The sequence below is a fragment of the Lissotriton vulgaris genome, chromosome 6, assembly GCF_964263255.1.
Source record: "Lissotriton vulgaris chromosome 6, aLisVul1.2, whole genome shotgun sequence".
NCBI lineage: Eukaryota > Metazoa > Chordata > Amphibia > Caudata > Salamandridae > Lissotriton > Lissotriton vulgaris.
The window spans coordinates 1349553948-1349580962 of NC_141694.1; positions in this window are offsets into that span (position 1 = coordinate 1349553948).

Consider the following 27015-nt stretch of genomic DNA (forward strand, 5'->3'; position numbering starts at 1 on the left):
TAAATTAATAATGAAAGCTATGTAATGTCTGTTCTATATTTTTATGTGCTTTTATGGATTCTCGAAACTGAAACAGAATAAAGCTTCTTTTTGATTTGATTTGATTTGAATTGCAAAATCCTACTTTCATACATGTGGCCCTATGTCCCGTAGTTAGGCATGTCTCGCATCCAGACCTCAGACAAACCATACCTGGATCATGGGACATGGGCAGCTAGCTGGCATGTCAGCAGCGATTGCCCGTTGAGGCAGTTAGCGGAGAGAAATAGCAGAGGCAGTGCCACATATGGGGCAGGCGTGGGGAGGTCTTTGCAATGCAAAAGGGCCAGCACTGACGCTGCACCACACATTAAGGAGGCGTGGTGTGGCCCGGTAGTGTCCCTCAGTCAGGCTTCCAGAAAAGGTAGAACAGTCAAAACACTGTACCAGTAGCAATAACTCTTTTTGGCACAGACACCTCATCTCAGTTGGTGAAGAGAGAAGTGACTGGATAAGTGACGGATGTAAGGGCCACAATGCGGGGCTCTGCTAAAGACCATCCTCCATCTTAGCCTCAAAAGCCACACACCCCTTATAAAACCCCTCATATGTAGCAATCAGTATTGTCACCCTTCTAGTGACATATATATTAGTACACTGCTGAACGTTAAGGTGCTTTTCTTTAACACAGCTGTTTTCTCTGCTTGTGCTCTCTCATGCTATGGCCTGGCAGCTATTCAGTCTCCCCCCTCACCCCCCACCCAGGTACTGCCATCTCATTCTGATACTGTTCTCACTCAGGTTTCCACCATCTTTCTGCAGCCTCTCCAGGAGCTCTGTCCCTATTGACCCATCACTCCAATTATTATTAAGGAGGGTAATTTTGCCAGAATTGGGAGAATCCACAAACTCAGTTTGTTCCAGTCACAATCAATAAAACAAGCATTTGCAATGCAATAGATCTCGCATTAGGAAAGTTTGAGCTATTGGTATTGTAAATGACAAATATTTTATTTATGTGTTGGTTTTGAAAATAGCGGAATTAATAGCTTTGTCATTTACAATGCCAATAGTTTTAACTTTCCAAAATGTGACACCTATAGCATTTGTAATGCAATATGTGTTGTATTTACGTGAGTTAGATGTATTGATATTACAAATAACAATGGCCTTTATTTTTTTTAAATAATGAATACTTAAATAAAAGTTATTGTAATTTATAATGGCAATAGCTTAAACATTTGTAAATAACTTTTGTGAAGATTATATTCAGTGTATTTTATTGTGACGAAAATCCAAGAACAGAAGGGAAATATTAACATCTTTTTGTGGCATTTGTAATAAAGCTCGAAACATTGAGGGAACATATTTGAACCAGTTGTTGTTGAATGGTTGCACGGAATAATGCTGTGGTGGCTTTGAGTGATGTTGTGGTGGCGATGAGTGATGCTGTGGCGTTCACTGATGTTGTGGTAGTGCATAGTGATGGTGTGTTGCCCCTGAGTGATGCTGGAGTGGTGCTGAGTGATGCTGTTGTGATACAATAGATAGATAGAGTGAGTGCGATAGATAGATAGAGTGAGGGTGATAGATAGATAGAGGGAGGGCGATAGATAGATAGAGTGAGTGCGATAGATAGATAGAGTGAGGGTGATAGATAGATAGAGGGAGGGTGATAGATAGAAAGAGGGAGGACGATAGATAGAGTGAGGGCGATAGATAGATAGATAGATAGCGTGAGGGAGATAGATAGATAGATAGATAGATAGATAGATAGATAGATAGATAGATAGATAGATAGATAGATAGATAGATAGATAGATAGATAGATAAATAGATAGATAGATAGATAGATAGATAGATAGATAGATAGATAGATAGACAGAGTGAGGGCGATCGATAGATAGATAGACAGATAGAGTGATGACGATAGATAGAGTGAGTGCGATAGATAGACAGATAGAGTAAGGGCGATAGATAATAAACAGATGGATAGAGTGAGGGCGATAGATAGAGTGAGGGCGATAGATAGATAGAGTGAGGGCGATAGATAGAGTGAGGGGGATAGATAGATAGATAGATAGATAGATAGATAGATAGATAGATAGATAGATAGATAGATAGATAGATAGATAGAGAGATAGATAGATAGATAGATAGAGAGAGAGATAGATAGATAGATAGATAGATAGATAGATAGATAGATAGATAGATAGATAGATAGATAGATAGATAGATAGATAGATAGATAGATAGATAGATAGATAGATAGATAGATAGATAGATAGATAGATAGATAGATAGATAGATAGATAGATAGATAGATAGACAGATAGATAGATAGAGTGAGGGCGATAGATAGAGTGAAGGAAATAGATAGAGTGAGGGCGATAGATAGACAGAGTGAGAGCAATAGATATATAGAGTGAGGGCTATAGATAGATAGAGTGAAGGCGATAGATAGAGTTAGGGCGATAGATAGATTGATAGAGTGAGGGGCAATAGATAGATAGAGTGAGGCCGATAGATAGATAGAGTGAGGGAAATAGATAGAGTGAGGGCGATAGATAGACAGAGTGAGAGCAATAGATAGATAGAGTGAGGGCTATAGATAGATAGAGTGAAGGCGATAGATAGAGTGAGGGCGATAGATAGTTTGATAGAGTGAGGGGCAATAGATAGATAGAGTGAGGCCGATAGATAGATAGAGTGAGGGAGATAGATAGATAGATAGATAGATAGATAGATAGATAGATAGATAGATAGATAGATAGATAGATAGATAGATAGATAGATAGATAGATAGAGTGAGGGCGATAGCGAGAGAGAGAGGTAGCGAGAGAGCTAGAGATCGAGAGGTCGAGAGAGAGAGGTAGAGAGGTAGCGAGAGAGAGAGATTGAGATAGAGAGGTAGCGAGAGAGAGAGAGGTAGAGAGAGAGGTAGAGAGGTAGCGAGAGAGAGATTGAGAGAGAGAGGTAGCGAGAGAGAGAGAGAGAGGTAGAGAGAGAGGTAGAGAGGTAGAGAGAGAGCTAGAGATAGAGAGGTCGAGAGAGAGAGAAGTAGAGAGGTAGCGAGAGAGAGATTGACAGAGAGAGGTAGAGAGAGAGGTAGAGAGAGAGAGGTAGAGAGGTAGAGAAAGAGAGGTATTGAGGTAGAAAGATGTTTATGTTCAAACAATCCTATCTGTAGCTCTTTTGTTCCTTGTCAGTCGAAATTCAAGCTCTGTTAAATTAAAGCTTTGTCCCAAGCTTTCGTTTGAAGTAGTGCGCTGAGTTTCCAGCACCTTTTGTTACTTTGGTGCTATTTAAGAATGGTAGTAAGATATGAGCCTTTTGGCATGCATACTCACTCACAAACATTGCTGAAACCAGTACATACAGCAGTTGGCATCCTTACCATGCATTTTTTTCCAGTGCTGACAATAACAGGCCCATAGTTGTTAACCATGAGTATATTGTCAGCAAACATTTTTTGGGAAAAAGCATTGTACTGAAGGACCTAAAAACGGGAAGTAACCAGCTTGGCAAGACCTAGGGCGAGCTCCCAGGCAATTCGCGCCACAGGGGGTGCCAGCAACCAAACAGATTCTTAAAGTTTGTTCATGAATGAAGTTATCTGCAGTGTAAACGTAAAAAAAATGCGTTCACACGTTTCCCTTTTCCTGTGAAGCCAGACATGAAAGGCTGTCCCTGTTGTGCTATTTGGAGACCCCTTCTTCGTTGCCCAGCCCAACACCCCTTAGAGCTGTGGCAGGGATTTAGCACCTTAAGTGGGCCTGTCATTGGGTCGATGGGTTGGTGAAGTGGACCACACGAAAAGGTGAATTCGTTGTTTATGGGCCTCTGTTGTCAGCAGACAACATGCTCATAAACTGACTGCTATGGAATACTATGGTCGAGAGAGGGAAGTGCAGTATCAGCAGTTACTTTACTGTATAGAAAAAAAGAATTATTTGACAATAATACATTACAAGATAAATAAACATTAAGATCAAGAAAACATCCAAACTGCCACTAATATGGACTAAATACATTTAGCTTAAGCATTTAAAAGACGAAAAAGAGGAAAGATCAAAATATTTGACAAATTGTCAAATAAAACTAAAATCACTTGACGAGAGACAATACTAGTAGCGTGATTGGTGAACCTGATGCTAGCTGTGACAAACGTCCTTCTTAAATATTTTCTCCTAAGGTCCAATAATGGAGGGCAGAAACATTAAGAGCTCATAGATTCCTCCAACCTGCTAAGATCGCAGCCTGTGCGTGTTGTACACGACTGAAAGGCACAGCGCAGGAACAGGGAAAAAGAAAGGATGAAAGCTGGGGTGAATAGAGACGGGGACTAATAGAAGAAGTGCACGCATCAGGATAGTGAAGAGATAGTGAAGCGAGAGTGGGGGGGGGGGGGCGTAGAAGAATTTGGAGATTTATTAGGTGGTCGGTGTGTGTTGGGCCGAAAGAAATGTATGAGGTACGGAACAAACAAAAAAATGACGAACAAGAAATTAATGCAGTCATTTTCAAATCTGCACATTGCACATATTTTGCACGCATCTGGCCTTAGCAAACATATTACAATACATTTAACACATCTCAGTAAATCCATACAACGCGTGTCGGGAAGCTGCTCACATAGTCCAACAGTGATTGGAAACCAAATCCCTCTCCAGTCAACATAATTATCTCCGCATATGACTGAAAGCCCAAGACAGCCTTGTTATTTTTACAAAACAGTGTATAATAAAAGTATCCGATTGATAACATGTTATTAAAATTGACAGCCCTTAAATGATCCAAGAAGTAAGTATTAAAATGAAGTTTCAACAACACCACATTGTCAAGGGAGGCCCAAGGCAGGAGTACGGATTACGATGTGATTTAATGTTCCTCCTTCGGCAAGGTTTGTTGCTATGATGGAGAGGAAAAGCCCTGCATTTTCGCCTTTAAATAATTAAACAAAGCGCTGGAAACGATAGTTAATTTGCCGTGCACGCTCACAATATTAGCCTTAGTCTTGCACGTGAAAGGTCTAAAATTCCGGCACTAGGAAAGTACACGAAAAGACAAGAAGACAATCACTGTCAAAGCCAATCCGTCTCGGCTGCAAAATGCCGAACTATTGGCTTTTGCAATGCTCTACCCTCAAAACGCTCGAGTCCAAACGCATGCGCGCACAAGACTGGCAAGCCTGGAATGGGTCTTATATTAAAGGAAACCATTCATGAAGGCCAATACTCGCCTGTATTATCTGCGACGTACATTGCAGGTTTGTCCTTGAAAACAAAGTAGCATCTCGGAAACCAGTTTATTTTAAAAACACATGCAGTACCTGAGCGTGTCAAGAAATTGGGACTTCTCACCATGACACAATGACTCGTAAACGCTCTTAGTGAAAAAAGCGGCCACGAAATGAAATTAAAAGCGGCCACAAAATTAAATCAAAACGGCCGTGAAATGAAATTAAAAGCGTCTGCAAAATGAAATCAAAAGTGGCCGCGAAATGAAATTAAAAGCAGCCGGGAAATTAAATTAAACAAGCTCTCGGTATTGCTGTAGCGGGGGAGCCATTCCTATGAAGTTTGATGCGGGGGGCGTGGGAGCGGAGTCTGTGAGAACTCGCGACGGATTTCAAAGGAAAGGCGAGCGAGCATATGGAGAGTGAGGGGTTGTGCAGCCTGGTGAGCTGAATGCGTGTGGCAGCAGAGGCGGAGCGCGGCGCACGCGCACAAAGTGTCTGGTAGCAAATGACAGCTGTTCACAATGCGCGTGGTTGTGCTCACATGCACTGTACCCGATCAGCAGTTTGGGTACACATCAAAGCCTTACTAAGTAAAATTTTATTCGATCATTTTTATGACCATAACAAATAAAAAACATCACAGTTCATAGTTAAAACCAAATACTTCATAAAAGAGAATTAAGAAGGAAAGATACCTCCATATGAATTTAAAAACTATTAAAACACTATCCCTCTAATATGTTCACAAGCAGAAGTACATTACTTAGTATAATATTAATCACAGTTCGTTTCCATTTCCCACATGTTTTTGTTTTCGCAAATCATAATCACAATTACCAGCTAGGTAGTTTTAATAGTCTTGGCTCTCCTCCACCAAGCATATAGCAAAAATCTTGAGAGTGCAAAAACCAGCCATCTAGTCGACTCTGATTTAAAAATTCTCATTGCATCTACTGGGCTTCGACATGATAACAAGCGAAAAATTGGTGCAATTCAATTCCTGCGATAGTCTGCATAAGCTGTACAGTAAAGAATAAAGTGATTACTAGTCTCTGTGGCAGAATGGCACATGGGACATGTCGAGAGAAGTAGATCATGTCCCCATTTACTCTTTATTGAATTTAAAGGTGGAGTGCGATACCTAAATTGTAAGAACAACATTCTTGCCTGGGGTGGTTCGACCTCATCAAGGAACAGTTCAAAACTATAACTGGGTTGTATTTGAAGAAAGGCAGAGGTCAATGTACCATGAGCACGCAGATTTATAATACACTGATCTTGGAAATCCCAGAACCTCTTTTTCAATGTGGAAATCATCTCTTTCTTGATGCCTTCTGGGGAATCCCAAACAAAACCCATATTAAGTTTGTAAAACCAATCTCTAATCCCACCAAGCCATTTAACATGCCCATGTATTTTGTGTAGCTTAATTAGCTCAGTTAAACAGCTTCTGAGAGGGACTTGAGAATTGTTAACCCAAATCCTGATCCAGAAAGTTAGTACCCTCAAGATCGCAAAATGGACAATGGATCTAAGGCCAAGATCCAATCTGAAAATTAAAAAAGGGTTATTCATAGGAAGATTTAGAATTATCTTGACAAACCTATTTTCCGCTAGAACCAGGCCTTTTAAGTTTTCCAAACCCCAAAGTTCCGCTTCACAGAGCGCTGCACCTAGTCCTTTTGCTCTGTGTAATTCTATTAATGGGGATATTGGCGTGTATGGAGAAGCTCTGACCCTCTTATTTATTGCACTATCTACATGTTGGAGTGTTGAAGTGCTCTTTTGGAAAGGGGCGACCACTCGGTCCCCCCGAACGTATGGTAGGGTGCCCTGACCCCCCCGGGAAACCATTTTGGGCGGGAGGCGTGTCTCGGCTGGTATGCCCGAAGCGGCGTAGCCGGGGCGCGCCTTTTCCCGCCCAAGAGGGGTTGTCCTAGACACTTACACCGTTGGCCACGCCCGTAGGCGGATCGGAGGAGGGTACACGCCTCCCGAGGAAGAATAAAAGAGCAACAATCTAAGGAAGCATCCTCTTGTTCCTGTGCTTGGAAGCTGCACCTCCTCGTTGCACGTGAGCCCGAGACGGAACAAGGAGCCAATTTTGAGAACTTGTAATTTTGTGTTTCTCCTTTCAGTGATTCCGAAGTTTTGGATCCAGGACCTCGAGTCAAATAGCCGTGAACGATGCCTGGCAAGAAGGTCGGAAAGAAGGTGGGGACCGAACAAATGCTTCGCATGCTGGTGAAAGACATTTTTAAAAAAAAAATGTTTTTGTCCTCATATATGCCACCAGAATATATATGCTCTAGATGGGTCTCACTGTTGCCTCTTATACTGTTGTTTTTCGAGTCCGCCATGGAAAACAGTATCATAGCAGACAGGGGTTCCCAGAGGTAGGCTGCTTTCCTTATCCTACTCCTCCAGGCCTGTTTTAGGCACCCCAGGCCTGGTGGAGGACAGGACCGACACAACCTCTGGCATAATCACAGGACTGCTCACCTATTTATCCAGACCATCAGTTTGGACCAGACATTCTCCGAATTCTCACTACGGCCCGCCTGATCCATTTTACACACCTCCATTAAATACTTCAAACATACTGCAAATCTAGGGGGAGCCGCTGACTTCCACTCCATGCAGATTTGTCTCCTTGCGATAACTATTGTGTAAAAAATGAGTTGAGTATCCAAATTCTTGATATTGTATTCTTTCGGTAAACCAAAGAAGACTAATCTGCGAGAACATGTAATAATTATGGAAAGTACATCTCCCAAAAAATCCATTATCGCTTTCCAGTAGTTTTGAATGGCTGGACATTCCAAAAAAATTTGGATATCATCAGCGGCGTTATAATTACAACGGGGACAATAATAGTTGTTTCGTGTTATCTCATGCAGTTTGGCCGGAGTCCAGTATACTCTGTGAGCCGTAAACAGGTGGTTGCGCCTTAAATTAGCAGGTTTAATTAGCCTCTGTGAAAGGGAAAAAGAGTCAAACCATGCCTTACAGACTTCTTCAGGGGGCTCAGCTATGCAGTTTCCCCATAACTTTATTATCTCCATGTACAGTTTAATCTCCTCTTCTTTGATCATTAAATTGTACCAAAATGATAACTCTTTTACCCATTTCCCCCTTCTGCCGATTGCATCAAGAATATCTGTATCTTCCTCCCTTTGCATGTTTTGACTGGACCACCAGGCAGACAACTGGTAGTACTTAAACCTAGTCAACTGTCCCTCTGTAAACTGTACCAACGTATTCCAACTCATTAGGCCCGAATCTACCCAGAGATCTCCCCATTTTTTAAAGCCAGCTGTTTTCAAGGGTCGTGACAGTTGATCCTGGAGGCATTGAGGTGTACCAGGAGAGTCCCATATCGGGGAGTGTGTGTGGTAATAAGGAATGTTGAATGTCTTCCTCATGAACCCCCAATTTTTTAATGCAGTCTGTAAAATGTTAAGGCGAATTTTTAAAAAAAATTTCTGGTCTCCAAACTTGAAAATAAAGTAATCATGGTCATAAGGTAAATCAGTTAACAAGGCTTGAAACAGGCGGCCCTGTGATGATGCATCCAGCTTGTTTGCAAGAAGCCTAAAATTCTTAAAATGAAATGCATGACAGTATGACAAAAGGTCAGGGAGGGCAAGCCCTCCTGTCTTTAAACCCCTCCTCAGCTTCTTCCATGCAATTCTTGTTGACTTGCAGGCCCATACAAAGGATCCAATTTTACCCTGTAAAATGTTAATGTCTTTCAGTGAAAATGATAAGGGGATGCAGTTAAATAAAAAGGTCAATTTAGGAAGAATTGTCATTTTAATAAGGTTGACCCGACCGTAAATGTTTAAAGGCAAGTTCCCCCATCTTGTTAAAGTTTTATTAATATCTTTAACCACCTTTTGCCAACTAAGTGAAGTAGTATCTTTTAAAGATTGAGTTAAGTGAATTCCCAGGTACCTCATGTTCTGTTTTGCTCCAACTATGTGTGTGTTGTTGTTCCACCCCATGATCTCTGTTTTATCCTTATTAATCTGGTACCCGGACAGTTTCCCAAATTCCTCCGATAGAAAAAATAACCTTGGAATTGCTGCCGAGTGGTCAGAAGTATATAAAAGAAGATCGTCAGCGTACAACGCCACCTTCAAAAGCAGATTTCCAAGCTGAAATGGTTGAATGATGTTGTCCTCTCTAATCCCACAAACAAAAGGCTCCATGTAAACATCAAACAAAAGGGGGGACAGAGGACATCCTTGCCTAGTGCCTCGAGATATGTCAAACCACTCAGGTAAAATTCCATTAACTAAAACCTTTGCCTTTGGGCAATGGTATAAGGATCTGACCGCCTCTATAAAAATTTCGGGGAACCCGAAAGCCGCCATTGTGGCCCATAGATACTTCCAATTGACCTGATCAAAGGCCTTAGCCGCATCTATGGCTACCAGCGCCAGTGGGAGATTTTTAGCAATAGCATAATCTACAGCCCCTATTGCTTGAAATGTTAGTTCATTTAACTGTCTCCCTGGGATAAAGCCTCTCTGGTCAGAGTGAATTATGGATTTTATAACCTTTGATAATCTAGTGGCTAAAATACCTGAGTAGATCTTCATATCCGAGTTCAGTAATGAAATAGGTCTATAGGACTCTATTCTTTTCAAGTCTTTATTTGGCTTGGGTATAAGCGTAATAATGGCTTCTCCCCATGAAGAAGGTATAGAATAGCCTTGGGTCAATAAAAGATTGAAGAGTTCCCTTAATGGAGTTATTAGTTGATCTTTATTGTCCGAATAGATCTCCACTGGCAACCCATCAGAACCTGCAGCTTTCCCCCTTTTCATTTTCTTCAGTTGACCTAAAATTTCCCCATCTGTTATCTCACTTTCCAAGTATGCTTTTTCTGATTCGGACATTTGCGGCAGATGTTTTATGCTCAACCAGGATTCTAAATCCGCCCCTGTGGGATCTTTATCTTCCGTGTAGAGACTCCTCATAAAGGACCTGGCTTCTTCTCTAATCTCTGTGTCTGTTTCTATCAAATCTCCTGACTGTCTATTTACCAGGGCTTTAATGTTATTTCTCGTTCTCTCTTCTCTAGCTTTCCAGGCAAGGAGAGCTCCACACTTCTCTCCGTACTCAAAATTTTTTAATCTGCTGGACTCCCATTTTTCTTTAAGAATTCTTTCATCAGAAATTTTTAACTGGAGCTGCAAGTCAACAAGTTCCTTCTCTAACACATGTATTTCTCTGGAGTTTGTTAGAATTGCGTTCTGTAATTCGAGATCCTTTCTAGTTATTGCTGCTAAGTCTTCCTTTCTTTTTATTTTTATAGTTTTTCTCTTATGGTACATTGAAGAACTTAAAACACCCCTCAAGTAAGCCTTGTAAGTTTCCCATACTATCTGGGAGGAGGAGGATCCTGAATTTATTAGAAAGAATTCTGATGTTTTATCTTTAACTACTACTTTTATCTGATTATCTGATAGAAATGATCTTTCCAGTGTCCACCTTGGTTTTAGTAAAGTTATATTCAGTTTAATTTCCAGTTCAAGTACAGCATGGTCCGATAATCCTGAGGGCGTAAAAGAGAGATAGCTGATGTCTTTGAGAAGGTGTTGGTCAACTAAGAAGTGATCTATTCTGGAGTAATTCTTATATTTTTTACTATAAAAAGTAAAACCTGGCTGAGATCTATACTTTTTTCTCCAGACATCTACTAGAGTAAAGTCTTTCATTAAAACATCCAGGAAGGCAAGCAATTTTAAGGGAGCATGGTATTTGGCCCTAGAAGTTCTATCTAATTTTTGGTCGAAGACCAGATTAAAATCCCCACCAAGAATTAGAGGACCAGTTGTCGCAAATAAAGCTAGTTCTAATTTGGAGAGCGGAACCGGATTGTCCTCGTTAGGACCATAGTACACTGCGAATGTATATGGGGTAGTTTGAATGTATACTTGTGCGACTAGCCATCTACCCGATTGATCCGTCTCAAAGCTTCTCAAGCTTATCCCGCTGTTTGCTCAAATTCTAATAGAAACTCCCCTAGTAACACCCAATTGCCTGGAACTGATTATATCCTGAACCCACCTACACTTTTTGAAAAGAGAATCACATACTGCTGCCTCCAAATGTGTTTCTTGTAGCATTATAATTTGGGCCTCCGAATTTCTTAAGAATTCACAAATCCTATTCTGTTTTGTTTTTTCCCCTATACCATTGATATTCCATGACAGAACCTTAAGCTTATATGGATTGGTCATAATTCCAATGTACGCTCATACCCATCTATTCCTTTATACATCAAACAGTTATTTATATATGAGGATTTTTTTATTTTTTTTTATTTTTCCCCCTGACTCCCCCACCCATTGAACACCTCCCTCCTGAGGAACCCCCCTAACATACCTGGCGATGACTTCGCCTTTCTGAGCAACCGAGTGGTGCCCTTGACCGGTTTACTGTATTCTAGCGAGACAAATTAAATTACAAATAAATCTTCATGTCCCCCATTTTTATCATACAGCCTACTTATAGAATCCTTTGCTTTTTCAGATTCCCCCCACACCATTCCCCAGGTTACTGTATTCGAGCAAGACCAATTAAATTATAAATAAATCTTCGTGTCCCCTGTTTATCATACAGCCAACTTATACAATCCATTGTGTTTTTTTTATTTTTTTATTTTTTTTTTTTTCAGATTCTCCCCCCACCATTCCCTTTTTCTTTTTATTTATTTATTTATTTATTTTTTATTTATATTTTTTTTTCTTTTTTTTTTCCATTTCCTTTACCCCTTTTTTTTATTTTTTTTTATTTTTATTATTTCCTTCCTTTTATTATTTCTTCCTTGGAGTATTCAGCTTATCTATCTGGTCCTATTCTTCCTGCTCACTTCTTATTCGGTCTAAAAGATTGTCAACCTCTTCTGGCTGTGTGAAACTATATGTCTTGTTTTTCCACATTATCCTGAGCATAGCTGGAAATCTCATCTAGACATGTGCTCCCAATGACCTTAAGTCCGGCATTCTAGTGCCCAGCTCCCATTGTCTTTGCGCGGTTTTTGCACCAATGTCCGACCTGATAAGGTAAGGACTGGACTTATAACGTAGATCTGTTTTCGTAAGGGATCGCCCTAGGATGAGCTCTTTTACGCTGTATGTCTGAAAGTTTATAAGTATTTTCCTAGGAGTTTTCCTGTCAGTACGCCTCTTGTAGGGGTCTCTATGTACCCTCTGGATTTCTTCCTCCAGATTTATATCCGGGCGATCATTTAAAACACCGTCCCTCAAGAGTTTACAGACAAATCCCTTTAAGTCCTCCAATTCTTCCCCTTCAGGTATTTTCAAGATCCTTAGGTTATTCCTCCTGGCATGGGTCTCCATCCGTTCAATGTCCATAACCAATGATCTATTCTGGGCTTTAAGATGTTCTATGTCTTTTTTATTTTCGTGTACCGTTTTGTCCAAAGCAGCCGTTTCTATTTCAAGTCTCCCTGTACGCAAAGTGACCTCCTCTAACTTAGATTCTAGCACATCGAATCTGTCCTGTATTGTTTTTTGATTGGCTTCCGATATCTCGAATTTCGCCATCATGTCACTTCTCAGGGATCGAAAAAGGTCCCCTAGTCGGTCACTTTCCTGCTCGCTTGAGTCTGATTGGTTATCTTTACTTGCATGCTGTCTCCCAGTCTCCTCTTCTGCCTCCTTAGAGCTATTTTGTGCAAGTTTAACTGCTGCAGCCTGACTCTTGGGTCTGGTGTCTTGGTTTCCTCGCATTATATCTATTGAGGGGGCTTTTATTGAATTAGCCGAGGTTTCTGTTATATTTTCTGTTATATTTTCAGCCTCATCCGCATTTTCCATATTGTCTAGGTTTTCTAAGACCCCGTATCTGTTTGTTAAAGGAGTAGAGCCGATATTGCCCTCCAACTGCACTGCGGAGCGCTTAGCCTGATCCAGGGCCTTGAAGAAAGATTTTAGGGATGGAGTACTTTTTACCACTTGGCACTCATGGGATACACCTTTGAGCTTTTTGACTGAGATAGTCTTTTTCTTTTTACTTTTGCAGGGGGTTAATGGCATAGGTCTCTCTCTCTCTTCAAATTGTAAAGCCCCTTTCTCTTTTAACCCTACCCTGGATCTAAGCTGATACCTATTTCTTCTTACTGGAAGGGTGTGCCCCTGTTTTACTGAGATTGAGCTTATCTCAACATTGGCTCGCTCTATAGTCTTAAATGTTACTGCTTCTGTTGATTCTATCCCACCTAACTCGGGAACTTTCAACAGAACCGGCTCTTGCGCTATAACTTCAGTAACTTCAGTGACTTCAGTGGTCCTAAAATATTCTGGAAGACCCAGCTGCGTTTGATCCATGCAACCCCCCCCCCTCCCAGTAATAAGCCCTCAAGTCTCTTCCACTCTACTTCCCCTCTCCCCGCACTTTGCTGCAAGAGAGTAAAGTTTTTTTCCCTCAAAGTCTGTTTTAATAGGATATTGTTCAAGTGATTGTATTACTAGGCTTCCGAGTTTAATTTTGAACAGAGCAGAGCGAAATCTGCTCCATAGACATCGTCGGCGTTCTTCCAGCATAAATGTAAATATATGTGTGCACTAAGTGTAAGTGTGCACTAGTCCGTGATCTGATCTGACCAGCCAAAAGACAAAAAAAAACCAAGAAGGTGGTCTGTAGATTTCTGTTTTCTATCTTCTATTACTCCTTTTCTTTTCTTTTTTTTTCCCCCTTTCCTCTTTTCTTTCTATCACTTCTTCTTCTCCAAGCAATAGTATGATGAAAATGCACAGAGGCTGCTGCTGTCAACTTCTGTCAAAACCCCCCCCTGAATATCTCCTTACCGCTGATTACTGCTTTCCACTTTCACTTTCGCCACAGTGTCGATTTGAGGCGTTTAAGCGTTTAAGCGTTTTAAGCGCTTTAAGAGATGAGCGGCAAACCTATAGACCCAGCATACGTCTTGGCAATCCACCTCCGTCTCTGTCTGTGCACGTCCCGTAGAAGCGTCTCCTCTCACGGCAAGCCACGCTGATCCGACCCGGTCCCGGTCCTGGAAGCCCGGCGGGTCCTAACGCCGCCTGCCGCAGTACTTCCTGAGACGGCCGTGGTTCCTCGGGAAAAAGAAGCAGAGGAGCCGGCTTAGAGTTGCCGTCGGTGGTTGCGGGGAGAAAAAAAACGCATTAATCGCTCACCAAGACGCAGGGAGACTAGCGACCTCTCGCTACCCTGCTGTACTCATTTCGGCCATCCAGGCACCACGGTGCTGCCGCGACCGGCTCTCAGCCCGCCGTCATGTTCCTCGTGGGCGTGTCCCCCCAGGCCGATGATGCTGGTGAAAGACATTGCGAACATGAAGAAGCAGATGGCGGCAATGAATGGTACGGGTAGACCGAAGAAAGTCATCGGGCCAGCATTGCCGGGAGTAGTCCCTGCCGGGAGAGTTAAAAGGGCCAGGAATAGGGCGGCAGGGGGGGAGGCCCCGGTTCCCGAGTCACCTCCGGCGAGCCCGGTCAGTCCAGTGCCGCCAGCTTCCTCCGAGGAGCTGGGGTTGTGGACCGACTCGGCAGGGAGTGTGGGCTTTGGCGCCATCTTTGGTAATCAATGGTCGGCACGAACATGGCCGGCATGGTGGCACGATAGTGGGCTCACAGGTAACATTGGGTTTCTTGAGCTGTTCCCCATTCTGGTGGCCTTGAAAACATGGCCAGAAGGGTTTCGTGATCGCACTGTGGTGTTCTGGTCTGATAATATGACAGTTGTTGAATGTATCAATAATCAGGCAGCACGCTGCAAATGGATTTTGAGATTGCTGAAAGAAATTGTCCTGCTATGTATGAGACTAAACGTCCACTCTAGGGCAAGACACGTGCCTGGGGTACTGAACCAGGTGGCTGATGCACTCTCTCGTTCCCACATGCAGGCCTTCCGGGGTTTTCTGCCCTCAGCGGACTTGGTGGCGGCACCATTTCCCGAAGCTTTCTGGTCTCTCGGTGCCCCGGATTACAAAACCTCGTGGGAGAGAGTCTAGCACCCAGAACAAGGAAGGCATACGAAGGGGCGTTCCGTTCCTATTGGGAATTTTTGGGTTCAGCTAGGGGGGAGCATTGGGGGCAGGAGGAGTATGTCCTGAAATTTCTGGTATCACTACATCAGGCAGGCCGATCACTGGCAACAGCCAATAGGCACAGGGCCGCCATTGCCTTCATGGCACAGGCTCATGACATCCAGGACCCCACATTGTCCTTTCTCGTAAGGAAGGCTCTGCGTGGGTGGCAACGCCTTGAGGGTCGTAGAGTGGATGAGAGGCACCCGATAGGTCTAGAAAGGTTGTCCCTGTTAATGTCCATACTCCCTGCGACATGTTCATCTCAATCAGAGACAGTGCTGTTCCGGGCCGCTTTTGCATTAGCATTTCATGGGGCTATGCGGGTAAGCGAACTGGTAGCAAGGAATAAGCAGGATACGGGGGGAGGTCTGTGTCGAGAACACATTCAAATTAAGGGTGAGACGATGGTAGTCTCAATAGCCAGGTCCAAGACCGATCAGGGAGCGATCGGGGACTGTGTGGTAGTCCAGCGGATTCCAGGGTCTCCTATGTGCCCGGTAAAATGCGTGGAGGAGTATTTAGCGCAGAGGGCGGCATCATGGGGGGGAAGCTTGCTGAGGCACACCGACGTCACTCCACTGACTAGGTTTCAGTTCCAGCGGGTGTTAACAATGGCAATCGCGGCAGCGGGCTTGAACCCGAGCGATTTTGGGACCCATTCCTTCCGGATAGGGGCTGCTACAGAGGCTACAGCCAGGGGTCTGAGTGTTGAAAAGGTGAAACAGTTGGGGCGTTGGTCCTCGAATTGATATAAAAGGTATGTGCGGTTGCACATGTTGAGGAGCTAATGTCATGCACTCACGCTTCTTGTTTTCTGTTTGGTTTACAGTTTCGCGAGCAGGCTTTGCGGGGCGGACTGTGCAGTTGACCCGACACCTGGGGACCAGCGGTCAAAGATCACCGGCTGAGGGAAGAGTGGTGTGGGTCGTTGGCCACTCATACGTGAGGCGAGCCGCGGACGTATTCAAAGCAGGTGACATGATTCACGTGGCTGGGGAATACGGGTGCAGGGTGACCTTCCACGGAAGGGGCGGACTCTGTATTGACCAGTTTCAAACTTTTATGGAGGGACTGCTAGGGCGGACGAGGTCACCGCCGTCTGTAATCATAGTACATCTTGGGGGCAATGATTTGGTAACCATTGGTCGACGAGTACTTCTCGAGTTAATTTTATCCACAGTGAGTTGGTTGGCGAGAAGGGTTCCGGGGTGCACGATTGCATGGTCACACATGATTCCTAGAAAGGTGTGGCGGGGGGCCCTCTCTGTGTCAGCTTTGAATCAGTCGGTAAAGAAAGTTAATAACAAACTTAGTAGGTTGTTTCGTTCAGGCCAGTTGCATTGTATTCCACATGGATGTATTCGGGGGGACCATATGTATCTTGAAGATGGGGTCCATTTGTCCCGGGAGGGGAATGTCTTACTCATAGGAGACTTCATAGCTTGGTTAAAGAGTTTGTGTAGCCATGACCTTTAGTAGGAGTTTGTGGGGGGGTCCGGATAGCCGATCAACTATCCGGCCTGTGGGGGTAAGGTCATGATCGGTGAGCAGTAATTGGAAGATCCCTAGAGGTGGGGCGCCACCCATTATGGATGGGAGCGCCCGGGGAGAGGCGGCCATTGGCCCCTCACACGGGAAGGCGGTACCCCTCTAAGGATGGGGCCGCCGAAAGGGAAGGCGGTCATAGGCACCTCCCAGGGGAGGAGGGGCTACGGGCCCCTCCTGGGAATTCCCGGGGCCAGGACATCCGCGACGGCGGATGTGGTAAGCAGTGTGGGGTGGGAGGGGGGTCTACGCTACCTTCTAGACACCTCGCACGAGTCCTCGGACGACCACTAAGATGGCGTCGAGTAAATATGGGGCCCCCGTTAAGACAAGGGAAATTGGAAGTTGGCACAGAGGTACAGTCCTCTGTGCGCCCGCCCCCCACAAGTAAGGGGGGGAGTTCTGGTATTAGGGATCTGACACCGGTTACGACCTTGCCGTTGGCCCGTAATGTTAGGATGTACAATTTAATTTTGAGTATATGCATTTGCAGGATGTTTAGAATCGGCTAGGAGAACCTTTGTATTAGAGCTGTGTTAAGGTTAGCCCATAAACATCGTAATGTGAAAATGAAATTGTACATGATATGAAACTGTTATTTTAATGTTTTAATTTTGTTTCATATTTTAATAAATACGGCCGGGAGGGTAACTCCCTCCCGCCTTCCAAAAGTCAAGAACTGTGTCCGTCTTCCCATCCTTGGGGATTGTGTTGGGAGGGGGTGACGGGTATCCCGGCCATATGGAAAGGGGCGACCACTCGGTCCCCCCGAACGTATGGTAGGGTGCCCTGACCCCCCCCCGGGAAACCATTTTGGGCGGGAGGCGTGTCTCGGCTGGTATGCCCGAAGCGGCATAGCCGGGGCGCGCCTTTTCCCGCCCAAGAGGGGTTGTCCTAGACACTTACACCGTTGGCCACGTCCGTAGGCGGATCGGAGGAGGGTACACGCCCTCCCGAGGAAGAATAAAAGAGCAACAATCTAAGGAAGCATCCTCTTGTTCCTGTGCTTGGAAGCTGCACCTCCTCGTTGCACGTGAGCCCGAGACGGAACAAGGAGCCAATTTTGACCCACCCACCAGCCCCTTATGGCAACGATTAGTACTGCAATAAAGTCGATTAATGGTGATATTATCTCTTTTACAGGTTGTTTTAAAAAAGTCTGGATTGACTTTTTTGAGGATAATAAAATGGTTGCTATTTAGCATGTTCTTAGGCGAAGTATCACAGCCTAGTTGAATGATGTGTTACTTGTGTAAATAAAGGTTATTGTGTAATATCCAGTCTAACCGTTTATTCCGTCCTCATTAGGTTCAAAATGTCGTATTTATTTTGGTCGGGCGGTAAGGTCATGATCGGTGAGCAGTAATTGGAAGATCCCTAGAGGTGGGGCGCCACCCATTATGGATGGGAGCGCCCGGGGAGAGGCGGCCATTGGCCCCTCACACGGGGAGGCGGTACCCCTCTAAGGATGGGGCCGCCGAAAGGGAAGGCGTTCATAGGCCCCTCCCAGGGGAGGAGGGGCTACGGGCCCCTCCTGGGAATTTCCCGGGGCCAGGACATCCGCGACGGTGGATGTGGTAAGCAGTGTGGGGTGGGAGGGGGGTCTACGCTACCTTCTAGACACCTCACACGAGTCCTCGGACGACCACTAAGATGGCGTCGAGTAAATATGGGGCCCCCGTTAAGACAAGGGAAATTGGAAGTTGGCACAGAGGTACAGTCCTCTGTGCGCCCGCCCCTCACAAGTAAGGGGGGGAGTTCTGGTATTAGGGATCTGACACCGGTTACGACCTTGCCGTTGGCCCGTAATGTTAGGATGTACAATTTAATTTTGAGTATATGCATTTGCAGGATGTTTAGAATCGGCTAGGAGAACCTTTGTATTAGAGCTGTGTTAAGGTTAGCCCATAAACATCGTAATGTGAAAATGAAATTGTACATGATATGAAACTGTTATTTTAATGTTTTATTTTGTTTCATATTTTAATAAATACGGCCGGGAGGGTAACTCCCTCCCGCCTTCCAAACGTCAAGAACTGTGTCCGTCTTCCCATCCTTGGGGATTGTGTTGGGAGGGGGTGACGGGTATCCCGGCCATATCTATTTGGTCAGACCAAACAAGATTTTCACTAATTCGAACCCCGAGATAATCAAAAGATTTTACCCGTTCCAAACATTGGGAATTGAGAAACAACTTTCCCTTTTGATGCTTATAGGGGTTGAACACCATATATTTGGTCTTACTGCAGTTGATTACAAGCCCCCTAGAGTTACAGGCCCCCTCAAATCTTTTGAGTAGGTTCTGGATTCCCCTTGGTGTTCTTGCAATCAGTAGGGTGTCATCCGCAAATAACAAGCAGGGAACAGTTCTGCCCGCCATTTTTGGAGGATCTCCATCACAGTTGAAAAGCTCATCTATAACTCCATTTACAAAATGTGTAAATAAAGTAGGGGCCAGGACACACCCTTGGCGGACACCTTTTTGAATATTTATGTTGCCCGTGAGTCCACTGTTCGAATTCCATCTAACCTTTGCAAAGTTGTTTGCATGCAGGCGAACCAAGATGTTTAGCAGGTATGGTGGTAGACCCATATCTCTCAGAACGGACCAGAGTTGGGTTCTATTGATAGAATCAAAAGCTGTTTTTAGGTCCACAAACACAACGTACAGTTGTCCTCTATTGATGACCGCTTCCTTCCAAATTAACATAAGGAATCTGACGACCTGATCCGTTGTGCTCGTGGACTCCCTGAAGCCTGCCTGGAGATCGGAGAGTACATGATTATTCTCCATCCACTGTTGTATTCTGGCTAGTATGACCTTCCCAAAAATTTTTGGGGAGACATCAATGAGGCTGATGGGTCTGTAGTTTTCAGGGGAGCCCTTTTCTCCTTTCTTGAAAATGGGGATAATTTCAGCGCCCCTCCAGGTCAGAGGAACTTCTCTCCCTTCCAGGATGGCGTTGAAACCTGTAGTCAGTAATACCCCCCATATTTCAGGCTCTGCCCTATACATGTCTCCTGGCAGTTTGTCCAAGCCAGGGGCCTTCCCTTTCTGAATTGAATTTATGGCCAGAATAGTCTCCTCAACCGTGATGGGTGTACCTTCCCTTAAGGGCAAAAAGAGCGGGGCTTCCAGGGTATCTATTTTTTCCTCCCCCCTCGGGCTGCATACAGGCTCCCAAATTACTCCTCTCAAGTTTGGGGCTGCAAGTAGAAACTATTTTCTGTTTTCAGGCTGCTAGAGCCTTTGGCCATCAAGTGCCAAAATGCTTGACTGTTCCTCATCTTTGAGGCTTCCACAAGGACTCTCCATTTCTCAACCTCCCAGTCTTTTCTAGCGTTTTTCTGATTGCAAAGGTAATGTTTCCTACAAGCTCCTATATTATCTAGGGATTTGATCTTTACCGCCTTCATTAGGGTTTCCTTAGCCTGTCTACATGAATGATTATACCATGGCTTAGTGTGCTTATGGGGGAGAATATTGTCATTTATTTTACAAAAAAAGCATTTAAGGTCATCATTTGGTTCCCTAAATACGAGCAGCGTGTCGGCCCTAATCTCATTTGTTGGAGCTGCTAACTCTACCCTTTTATACATTTTTGGGAGGGCCGCTTGATCTAAAAGAATCATCGGCCATTTAACACTTTTCTCGTTATTACTTGTGATCACTGGAGCATTATTTTGTAATGTAGGACCATGACAATCCAACATATTAAACATTGTTAAAAATAAAGCGTTATGGTCGCTGTCGTTCCTTTCTACGACCACCATATCTGTTATATTTCTGAAGTAATCAGGGTTCCCAAGGCCTACATGCTCCGTAGATAACCCACTTACACTCAAGAACTATTGGCACGGAAACTGTAAAAGTCAAAGAACAAGTTTATTAAGACCCCATGGGGTGGTGATACACTCATACAGCACCCTTCGGTAATGCAAGAGGTATCACACCGAACATCGGTGTGACCCCGTCTTTTATACAGTTTTGAGGTAATAAAGATAGGCGGCACAAAGTTACAAGACATTATGTACATATATGGTCATGTTTTGGAACACAGCCAGCTCATTGGAGGAGGTACAACTCCGCTGGTCAGTTTGGCGGCACATTCCTGAGGGGTGACTGGTCAGTGGGGACTGCGCATGTACGAGCTTGACCAGTACTAAAAATAGCCTGTTGCTGGGCAAACTGAAGTGGTCAGTGGTACGGACAACGGACTAAAGGGCACGCTAGCCACGAGGCCGCTTATGGTCTAAGATGGCCGCCGTAACATTCAAAATGGCGTTTTCATGTATAGCCAAGTTAAGGAGGAAAACGTGTAGTTTCAGCTAATCGCTAACGCGGCCATGCCAATTACGACAGACAACCCTTTTAGCGTTTAGCTGAAGCTACCTCATAGTGAACATAATCAGGATGTTCGTCCTCGATGTCTATTAACATTATTTGTGTCACTTCTTTATGAAGCATCATTTTGTCATGGGCAAGAGCTCGTCTTGATGGTACACAAGCTGATAGGCACATAGAACATAAAGCTGGGCCACATTGGATACATAAGCACACAAAGAACAGTACCCCTACAATTATACATAGAATCGTTAACAGTTTCCAGCCCCAAGCAGCAAGTATTGACCAGAACCACCCTGAAAGTGTCCAAGTTCCATTGTCCGGGTGTATCTCAGCTGCTATTTTATGCAGCTTTGATATGGCATCATAAACAGATGGTGAATTGTCAGGTATGTACACACAGCAGCTACTTCCGATAATTCTGCATGCCCCCCCACGGTCAGCTAGAACTACATCCAACACCATCCTATTTTGGAGCGTAACGATCCTAGAAATCTGGAGTTCCTCAGTAATATTCCCCAGTGCAATGGCAGTATCATTTGCTACAGCCTCAACAACACGTGTCAATCGTCTTATTTTCCGACTGTTCAACGCGGCCCCCACAAAGGAAAACAGTCCCAAATTGAAGTCCACATACTGTTGCAAGGCAGTATCAGTCTGATCTATGTCATCCAGAACAACAGTCCGCTTGACTCTATTCAGGACAAAATCGTGATACAAGACGTAGTCATTATGATACATTGGTGGGGCAATGAATACAGGAGGTAGCACAAACGATACATAACACGTGCCTAACCATCCCAATGGAAGCTGATGATAACCCTTCGTTCCACAAATGAAATACGTGTTTCGAGATGCTACAAACGAGATGCCATTCGGGCTATCAAAAGTAAGTGTGGTGTTGCATTCACTTTTCCCTACCGGAATCGAACCTTTATTTCTTATACACAAATCGGCTTTAGTAGCAATAACATTAATGACATGTGAGCTGGATACATTGATATTTCGTTGATTGCTGTACACACGCGGGGCAGATATATTATCGGGCCGGTACTCCTCCCATTCAAATCGAGTACCCTCAGCCCGTGGAAACCCATCCTTGTCATGGAAACATATTTTATTCAAACGAAAAAGCACCCCCCCTTTCGTTGGCCATCTCAGAGTAAAGAGGAGGGTGTACCAGGCATTGCAGGATCCATTATGCGAGAACGGGAGTGGAATGAGTGGGGTGCCCCCTTTCTTCTGGTGCCCCGGCAACATCCCACACACCCAGCAATTGGAAGTATTGGTCATATTATGCGTGTGATGGAGAATCTGGATAAAGCTATTGTTCAGATAAGTTTGCCGATGCCGTTCTTCATGGTAGGGTAAGGTAAAGTGGAAATGTTCAGATGGAGCGGGGTAGTCGGCAGCAAATGTTCACGTGCAGGTACCACAAGTTCAACTACCCAGGCTATTACAGCTATCACCACAATAGTCAAGACAAAGAGAATGGCACCTAATATTCGTTTGTCTCGTGATGCAGATGACGCCATAGTTCAGAAAAGTTCTTACACAGTCTCAAATAGTTCAAATTGTTCACAAAGTCTCAAATATACATGTGTGTATACCTAAAAAAAGAAAAATACGGTGCTGAGCTCCGAGGTAGCCGCTGTTTTCTTCTCCGGGCCAAGACGGGTGTCGCTACGCTGGGCAGAACTGATCCCCCCCCTTGGAATTCCCGGTCTCCGTTTCACAAACCTGGAGCGGTAACCAACCAGTCATGAAAAAAAAAAACAAAAATCTTCTTATCGTGGCCACAAATTGTAGCGCTCTCGTCCAGCAACAGCGTGGTCCGGGAAGGCTCCCTCAACTTCGGCCGACGTCACAGCTGGGCTCTTTTCTTTCTCCAGAATCTCTGAAGACACGACGGCAGTGTGTCGAGTGCACCCACCGCTTCCTGTTGGTCACTCGTACAGCGGTCCGGGTCGCCAGGAGGACCTGCTCGGGGCCCTTCCACCTCGGCTCCAAACTGCTCGCCCTCTCAAACGAACGAATCATAACATGATCGCCGGGCGAAGATCATGTCCCTCTGCAGTAGAGTTGTCGGGGAGCGCTTCTCGAACCTGTTGATGAATAGAAAGCAAATCATTTGTTAATCGTGCCAAATAGTCGTTCATCATTATACAAGGCACATCATGTATTAATCGAGGCTTGGGCACCCCCCAGATATTCATAGGGCGACCAAACACCAACTCATATGGTGTGAGGCCAGTTCGTGAATGGGGTACTGATCTAAGAGAGAGCAGTGCTAGCGGCAAAGCATCAGGCCACTTCAATGACGTGGAAGCCACAATCTTGGCCAATTTGAGTTTTAACGTAGCATTGTACCGCTCAACCAGACTTGCCGACTGAGGGTGGAACACAGCGTGGAACTTCTGCTGAATCCCTAACCCCTTCAGTACATACTCCACAATCTTCCCAACAAAATGAGGCCCATTATCGCTCCACAAAAATTTGCAAACTCCAAAGCGAGGAAAGAGTTCCTTAAGCAACACCTTAGCCGTTGTTAGGGCTGTATTGTCTTTCGTGGGGAAGGCCTCAACCCATTTGCTAAAGGCACATACCACCACTAGGACATACTTCAGGTTGTTGCAGCGCTCGAGTTGGATATAATCCATTTGGAGTACCTCAAATGGTGCAGAGGGTGGAACGAACCCTCCTTTCGGAGTATGGGTCCCCTTTCCAGGATTGTGTTGTAAACATACCAGGCAGGTCTGCACTACTCTCTTGGCAGTATTAGCAATCTCGGGATGTTCCCAGACTCGTGTTAACAGTCGAGTGATTGCAAGAGCTCCGACATGCGCCAATCCATGTGTCATCTGGACCATCGCCTGCAAGTAAGCTGCAGGCAATTTCCATTTCTCCATGTCCTTACTTCTCCAACAGCCCTCATCATCTAGTACCCCATCTGCTGCCCATGCCGCAAGTTCTGATTCAGTAGCTGACTTCTGAATATCCAAGATTTCTGCTCTAGCATCGCTCCATCGCTCAGCCTGTGATTGTGTCACATACATGGGGGAGTCAGTCCGAGACATAGCCGTTTGTTTCGCTATGCTGTCTGCGAAGGCATTTCCTTGGCCCACTTTATCGGTAATCTTTTTATAGGCGCTACATTTTATTATCGCTACTTTCTTTGGGCAAAGCAACGCGTTTAGGAGATCACGCACTAGTTCTCCATGCATAATGTGTTCTCCATGAGACGTCAAAAACCCACGCTCTCTCCAGAGTAGCCCAAAGTCATGTGCTACTCCGAAGGCGTACCGGCTGTCTGTGTATATGTTCACACATAGGCCAGCACTCAATTCGCAGGCTCTTGTTAAAGCTATCAGCTCTGCTGCCTGAGCCGATTTCTGTGGTATTCGTGCTGTTTCTACCACTGTCTTAAGTGTCGTGATCGCATAGGCTGTTGAAGTCGTACCATCTGGCAGCCTCAAACACGATCCATCAACCCACAGTTCCCCATCCACATCTGCAAGTGGCATATCCTGTAAGTCAACACGACCCTTTGTCTGTTCCTCGGTCAGGAAAACACAGTCGTGATGTTTTTCTTCCTGACCCTCCTCGACCGGATAGGGCAATAAAGTGGCAGGGTTCAGGGTAGCGCATCTTTTCAGTGTGATATGTGGCGCCAAAAGTGTAAGCTCATATCCTGTTATCCGTGCACTCGTAAGGTATTGGGTCTTTGTTTGATTTAACAGAGCATCTACTGCGTGGGGAACTAACACCAACAGTTTGTGTGATAACACTATTCCCTCACTCTGCCGTATGGCTACTGCTGTTGCTGCCACTGCTCGGAAACACCCAGGCAACCCTCGTGCTACAGGATCAAGAATGGCAGAGAAATACACACATGGTCTCTGCTTGTCCCCGTGTACTTGCACTAACACTGACAACGCGCACCCATCGTTCTCGTGCACGTACAATGTAAAAAGTTTTGTGTAGTCTGGTGTACCTAACACGGGTGCAGAACAAAGGGCCTGTCTCAACTGTTCAAAAGCATTCTGACATTCATCTGTCCATTCAAGGGGCATTGATGTAGCTTTGGACAGTAACGCTAGCAAGGGTTTTATAATGTGCGAAAATCCCATGATCCACTGTCTACAAAAGGACGTTAACTCTATGAAGGCACGTACATCTCTCTGTGTGCGGGGGACTGATGTGTCTAAAATTGCTTGAATTCGATCAGATGTTAATGCACGCCCCTCCTTAGACAAAAGATGACCGAGGTAGGTCACCTTGGGTCTACAGTATTGGAGCTTTTTCTTCGAAACCTTATGATTGTTCTGTGCCAGAAAAGAAAGCAACGCAATTGTACTTTCTTCACATTGTGCATAAGAATCTGCAGCAAGCAGAAGGTCATCCACGTACTGGATGAGGACAACGCCAGTCTGTAACTCAAAGGAATCAAGCTGTCTTTTCAAAGCCTGGCTGTAGATACTCGGGCTCTCAGTGTAACCTTGGGGAACACGACAAAATCTATACGATTTATTATTTAACGTGAAGCCAAACAAATATCTGCTATCAGGATGGACAGGGATGGAAAAGAACGCGTTTTTCAAATCAATTACACTAAAGGTCGTGGCCGTTGGTGGCACCAATGTAAGCAAGGTCGTAATGTCGGACACCACCGGGTATTGGGGAATGACAATTTTGTTGATCTCTCTCAAGTCAATAATAAACCGATAGACTTTGTCGTCAGTATCTCTCTTAAGGATCGGAAGAAAAGGGCTGTTACAAACATTATAAGGAACCTCCTCCACCACTCCTGCAGAGATCAAATCCTGAACAATATGTGTCAATGCAACTTCACCTTCTCTTGAAATCTTATACTGTGGTACTCGTGGTAGAGGGGCCCCCTCCTTAACAGTAATGTGAATAGGTGGAATACGCATCTCTCCCACATCCGTATCTGAGGTCGCCCATAACGTGTGCGGTAGAGAGGCCAAAGCTGGAATGTCTAATATAGTACAAAACCTATCTGGGTCAGGATAATTGTCATTCAGGATAACCCGCACTCCCTCAGGAGCGCACTGTATCGTTGCTCGAAAATATTTAAGCAAGTCAATGCCCAGGATATTATCTGGTGTATGGGGCGATAACAAAAATTGACCAAAACTGAAAAATTTGTCAAGACATAGTGCAAGGGGTTTTGACAATGGGCTAGGGGAGGGTGTGCCATCAAACCCTACACATGTTATCATTTCGCCAGACAGGGGAGCCCTCGGAACCAAGTTTTTCGACAAAGCGCTACGAGTAGCCCCTGTGTCGACTAGAAATTGATCAGTAGAACCCAGAATACCCTCTGTTACATATGGACCCTTCTGATCTACCGGCACTTCAATTGATTCCTTACCCCATCCTACGCAGTCCTATGCATGCACATAATCCTGGTGCTCCACATTTTCACCCTCCGATATTTGATATTGATTCCGTCTATCAAACATGTTTCGCTCATCCTGGCCACGGCCCCTGTCCTCGACCCTTCCACGATCACCTCCGCCACCTCTCGCTCCCGTATAACTGCCTCTCGACCTACCGCCTCCTCGACCACGCAGGCTACGCTGCTCACGGAGTACCGGACAATCATCAGCCCAATGCCCAAACTCTTTACAATAGGCACATTGATCCTCCGCTATATCCGTACGACCATACGACGTATTTCCTCCACCTCGTCTACCTCTATCATTCCCTCTACCCTGTGTTCCCCGAACCTGCGCCAACATCACCTTCATTTTCAATTCTTTCGCCTTC